Source organism: Hypanus sabinus, unplaced genomic scaffold (genome assembly GCF_030144855.1).
Source record: "Hypanus sabinus isolate sHypSab1 unplaced genomic scaffold, sHypSab1.hap1 scaffold_88, whole genome shotgun sequence".
NCBI classification, from domain to species: domain Eukaryota; kingdom Metazoa; phylum Chordata; class Chondrichthyes; order Myliobatiformes; family Dasyatidae; genus Hypanus; species Hypanus sabinus.
This window is the reverse complement of record NW_026781732.1, coordinates 740350-746554: the sequence shown is the minus strand read 5'-3', so window position 1 is coordinate 746554 and position 6205 is coordinate 740350.

Sequence of the window (6205 nt, the reverse complement as noted above, 5' to 3'; positions counted from 1 at the left end):
ATTATCAACCGAGTCTGGTGGCATTGGGAAGGACAAATGCAAGCAGCAATTAATTGACTCTATTCAGCAGGCCCATTATGTTGCCACCCATTATAGGAGACGGGAGAAACAGCGGAGCAAAGCTTATTTCGAGGTGCGAACAAAACCGAAGGAGTTGGAAATAAGGCAGAAAGTAATCATGTCTCTAAATCAGCCGAGACACTTTACAGCTTCGCGAATTGTAGGGATATATGATATCGCTGACAGAGCCAGTAGATCAGTACATTGAATTCAGACTGCTACAAATAAGTTGGGTTAGTATCATATTAACCAACTCAAACCCCTTGGAGATAGTCAATGTCTTCTCGTAGATGTGTTCTGAAAACCTATTGCCAATGGGATACTCTGGACCGAGATGAGTAATCGTCTTAGATTTATGTTTCAGGCAATTGACGGTGATGGGGATGAAGGAGCAGTTGTTCTCTCAGTGAGTTGGGCAACCACTACCAGTTTGTACCCGGAGGTTGAGGATAGGTCACATCTTTGCACTCGCCCGAGTGAAGGCGGAGACAATGGAAGAGAGAAACAGATGGGAGAAGGTCTTCGTTGCGTGGTCTTCTGGAAATAAAGTGGGGGATAATTGGTCAGATATGAATAGACTTTAACAAAGTGTTAAGGTTATACATGGTAGGACCATTCATAACATCCGAAGGTTTGTTATCCAGGTAAATTGGCTGGTGGATTCTGTACTGACGCCCACAGAAGGCGAAAGATAGTTGTGGCTGGAGCGTTTTCCCTGGAAGTTGGGGACAGGTGTCCTGCAGAGATCTGTTCTGAGACGCTTGGCTTTTCGTGGGTTTTTGAATTATGTGGATGAGGAGGTGGAAGTGTGGTTTATTGTACTTGTAATGATGTGCAGGTTGGTGGAATTATGGAACGCATAGTAGGTTGTCAGAGGTTATAACAGGACACTGTCAGGACGCCGAGCAGCGTTGAAAAGTTACATATGGAGTTCAACCAGGAAAGGTACGAAGTGATTCATATTGGAATGATGAATTTGAAGACAGAAGTGTTACTTTCTAGAGTCAAACGAGGGCAGCACATTAGTACGAGTTCCACAATGGAAACAGAGTGATGAGACTTTCATACAATGACGCTCGAAAGGCAATAGACTTGACAGTAAATCAGGAGGAAAAAGCAAAATACAACTTCGTGGCAAATAATGGAACCTGCGGATAGGTCACAGATTTCACTTGCAACTTTTGTCCAAATAGAGAATTGATGGAGAAACAGTGGTAGAATTGAGGCAGGTTTGAGAATAACTTATAAAGTTAAATAGACTGCATCGCAGGTCACGAGTGTGGGGTGGTCAGGTCATTCACTGGCAGAGGTCAGTTCCTGCCAAGCAGCCCATGTGTGCGCTGAAAAACACTGTTCTTCAAACTGTCCACAGCCCTCGCTAATCTCCTGAAGACACTCCCTTTTTGATCACAGGTCTCTGGAATATCTCTTTGGATCTTTTAACTTGTTTACAGGAATATGTGCAGTGTATCTTATTGTAAAATATGTCAGCTGTCACTGTGATTTCCACCACTCAAACCGCCTGGAATGACTGAAACGAAAGAAAGAAAAGAATGAATGAACGGTCTCCTTTAATAAAGAAGTGTGCTCCATTTCACCTGCCAGGCCAAACACTTCCCCCTGTTTTAGAAGCAACTGTAATCGGTTCAATGTTACAAAAATAAATCGACTTCATTATGTACCCGTATGTCAGAAACAACACTGATGCAACTAAGTCCTCTTTAAATAGCTGAGGTTACGTGCCATGGAAACTGAACTGGCAAATTTACCTTACATTTTCTTTTAAAGAAAATAGATTGTAATGTCCCTTGAGGAGTCAAATTCATGGCACGGTGACAGAGTAAGTAAAAATAGTTTAACGTAAGTGTTTGTGCAGTTGGTTGTCACTAATGTCCCTGACGTGATCGCCACGCTAATTGCCTCAGTGGAATTGTTCTCACCTCAATAAAAGTCTGCTAAACCGATCCCCAGTCCATCTGAGCAGCTGAAACGCTCCGTACAACTGAACGCTGCTTCTGACGGAATATGGGATATGCGACGATTTACTACATCGCGGCCGTTTTCTATCCCACACTTGTAGCGGTTGGTGTCCCCGGTAAGATGCCGGAGCTGGTTACTTTATGTATGGTGCCGTCGTTACTCTGCTGCGGTATCCACACTGTTACCGTCCGCTGAAACGTGTTTCCTGAATGGAGTATTCAGTCATCTAATGTTTTTATTTCCATTTTCCGTAGTTCGTCACAGTGTTTTCTTTTCTTTTGTCAATTAAATTGTCATTGTTTTATAATTTCACCTCGCTCGGCTTTCTGAAGTGATGCTGGTCTCTGCTTGTCTCGGTCGGAGTATCTACCAGTGCAGTCACTTCGAGACCTTATAACAACGTGCAGCTTATTTACATGAGGGTTCAGTTTATTTTAGACACGTAGTCAGTAAATGAAAATTCGTGCTTTGTATCTCATTGATGTCACTTTGTTACCGCTACAACAAAATCCCCTCAGCTCTCTCACCTCGAGGAATAGAAACGGTGTTGTTTACAGGAGCAATTGACTGCCCACCGGTACGTGAGCCTTGGAACTCGGATACCTCGCTGTAATCAGTCAGAAGGTCGGCTATGCCAATCCGTCACTGTCCTGCAGCCGGACTGCAGACACAGCCCGTACACACTGGACTCCCGCTTGGCAATAAACCATAATCTGAACAGCATCAGAGGAATGGGATGGGGGCGGGGGAATTTAATCAGTTGAAGCTAAGCCATACCCTGCATCGCATCTCCGTAATAGGATATTCAGAGAGTTGCCGCTGACGATATTTCTTTTTTTTTGTTTTTTCCATATTCTTGTAGTTAATTTAACGGCGATTGTGATCCTTTCTCGGGGAAAATGCGGACTCTCCAAATGCATTACCCGTTATCTGGTTGGAATGGCAACAGCGGATCTGATGGTGGTTATCGTTGTTGCTTTAGTGGATCAGACCAACAATATCTACATTTATTCCAGATCCCTGCTCATCACTCCTGTATGCGCTCTGACAATTGTATTTCGGGTCGTGACGATGGACTGTTCTGTTTGGTTCACGGTCAGTTTTACTTTCGATCGCTTCATCGCAATATGTTGCCGAAAGCTGCGGGAGCGATACTGCACCGAGAGAACAGCAGCGGTGGTTATCGTGACTGTGGTTCTAGTGAGCTGCGGGAGAGGTGCCCCGGTTTACTTTGCCGTTGAACCTTACGTCATCATTGACAACACGCCGTGGCGTTGCGCTCTGACACGTGAATACGCTACTTCACCCGTGTGGAGAGTATTCGCATTGCAGGCCAGCATTTTAACACCATTGCTACCAATCGGCTTAATTCTGGTCTTTAACGGGTTAACCGTAAGGCATATCGTTGTGGCAAATAGAGTCCGCAGAAGGCTTCGGCACAGCAGCGACAATCAGAAAGATGCCGAGGTGGAAAAACGCAGAAAGTCCATAATTTTGCTGTTTTCTATATCGGCTAATTTCATATTATTTTGGATGCCCTATGTAGCCCATTCCTTCAAATGGCAAAAACAAAACTATTTTTACGAGGACAGATATTTGAGTTCCCCGGTATACATCCTACAACAATTTGGTTACATGCTGCAACTTCTCAGCGTGTGCACCAATACTTGTATCTACACACTGACACAGAGGAAATTCAGAGAAGAGCTGAGGAATGGAATAAAGTATGTGTTTACATTAAGTGGCCATCTGTGTAGATAACGGCCGCGACTAACGTTAAGTAAGCGGATTTTTGAAATAAAGCCGTTTTAAAATGAACAGTTTTGGCAAATATGTCATTATTTCAAACAGTCATATGCCTCATCCGGAAATTGCAGAATTAGCGGAAGATCGCTTGCTTCATACAGTTCAGGTAGGTAGCAATACAAACGGTCAATGCTGCTGGCGTGATTGTAACATTGGTTAAAGTACGTTCCGAACTATCACAGACACTCGACTGGCATAAGGGCAGGGATGGCTTCAGGACTTTCCGGGTGTTTGATGTTGAAAAATGGACAGGGTCGGGTAACAGAGAGTAAAGGGAGTGCGATGGGAAACCAGGGATAGTATCACAGTTGCAGAAATGGAGGACAACGTGAAGCGTTCGTTTGTTAATAGACTGCGAGACGAACACTGAAACATAAAGGGCGCGATCTCTCCATCTGGAATTTTCAGTTCAGCCGCCCACCAGATTAACAAAAACACTGCAACGGGAACGGTGAGGAACCGACCGGGAAGCAGAACCTGGACGTGTGCCATGATATTGGCACGGGGAACTGCAACTTCCACAATATTCTTTGACAAATCTCTCCGCTGGTCAGCATATCCGGAACGACAGGGAGAACTCCCCTCCATGTACCTTGCACAGGGATAGGGCCAGGAGGCAAGGGATCTCTTTTATTGGGGGTCACTGATTTATGGTGCTACCTGGCAGGAACTTGGGAAGGTAAATTGGGAAATATTGTACTCAGGGAAATGCGCAACAGGTAAGTGGGGATTGCTCAGGGAGCCCTGACATGGGGTTCAGTAAGGTTTGTCTCATTGACGCCGAGACAGGATGATAACGTAAGTAACCCTGGGTGACAAGAAAGTTGGAACAACTCATCAAGAGGAAGACAGAACGATACTTAGAGATTAGGAAGAAAGGATCATGTAGGGTTATGGCGAGTCAAAATGTAGACAGGAAATAATTTCACAGTGGACTTAGAAGTGTAGAAGTAGACGAGAAGGCCTTGGCGTGTTGCACTTTGAAGAACAGGAGGAGACTGCAGAGTGTGTGGACAGATCGGAGGAGAAAGAGTTAGTGTGTCTGGAGTCCAAGGAGGCGGTGAAGCTCCTTAATACATTAATGAATGCAAACACAGCATAAAAAGGCTGATATGCCAAACATCCCGACGCTCCGAAAGAGGACGAGAATGGAAACTTAGAAAATATTATGACAGATGATTCCCCGGTGCCAGAAGGGATATAGTCCAGATAATTTGAGAAAGCGAGCGAAGATATGACTGCACTTTTGGACAAGATATGTATGTCGTCGCTCGCCACGGAAGTAGAACTAGATGATTGCAGGGTGGAACATGTTATTCATTTGTTGACGAAAGATAATAGGCGTACTTCTTGGAATTATAGACCAGCGAGTCTTAAATCAGTAGTGTGTAAATTACTGGAAAGCATTATTGAATAAGGAATTTATGAGTAGTTGGAGAAGCGTACTCCGGCTGAAAAACTGAAAATAAAACAGACAGATGAATCAGAACAGACGACGTGGGTGCATTAATATTGGTCAGGAGTTTGATCAGTTCCCCATAGTAGACTCATTCTGAAAGTCAGGAGGCATGGGATCCAGGGAAACCTGGCTGTGTTGATTCAGAATTGGCCACTAACAGAAGGCAGATGATGTAGTAGACAGAGTGAATTCTGGATCGAAGTCAGCGGGCAGCCGTGTCCCGCCAGTAGAGTGGAAACGTCGGTGAACTTTATAACTCTATTTGGGCTCTGCAGTTACAGGTTCCAAGAAATAGGGCTGAGGGAAATAACCGATTTAATCTGATTAAACCCAGCAGCACCTGGATAACTTATGGACTTGGGGTTACCGATGTAAGCAAAACGCTGAGCTGTTGACTGCATCGCCACGTTACCTAAATTGACCTTCCATTTACATATTACAGGGCAGATCCTACAATGATTTTAAAACATTTTTTCCAATGGAGCCCTACAAATTAAAGCAGCATTTTAAAAGTGTTTAGCAGCAGCTTCTGGTGCTCATTCAAAGAACCCGCCTTCCAAAGTGTCAATTCGAAATTCCCTATTCAAGTACACACCAATTTATCATACTGTCAATTTACATCTGAACGTGGTTTTATCGTATCGGGTGTAGATACGCTCATATTTCGATCCATTTAACCCTGAATCCACATGGCCGCTGAGAAATCCGTGTCTCCCTCTGAAATCAATAATAAATGAAACATACAAAACTACACAAAGTATAAACGCAGCGATAGCAAGGTAAATATCCGGGCTAACGCTTGTCTTCCTTTAAACCCATCGCAGGTAATTGGAGAATACAGAATAAATAATTTCCAAAGCTTCCATCTTCTCATGCTGTAACCATCCATTAACTCAGTCT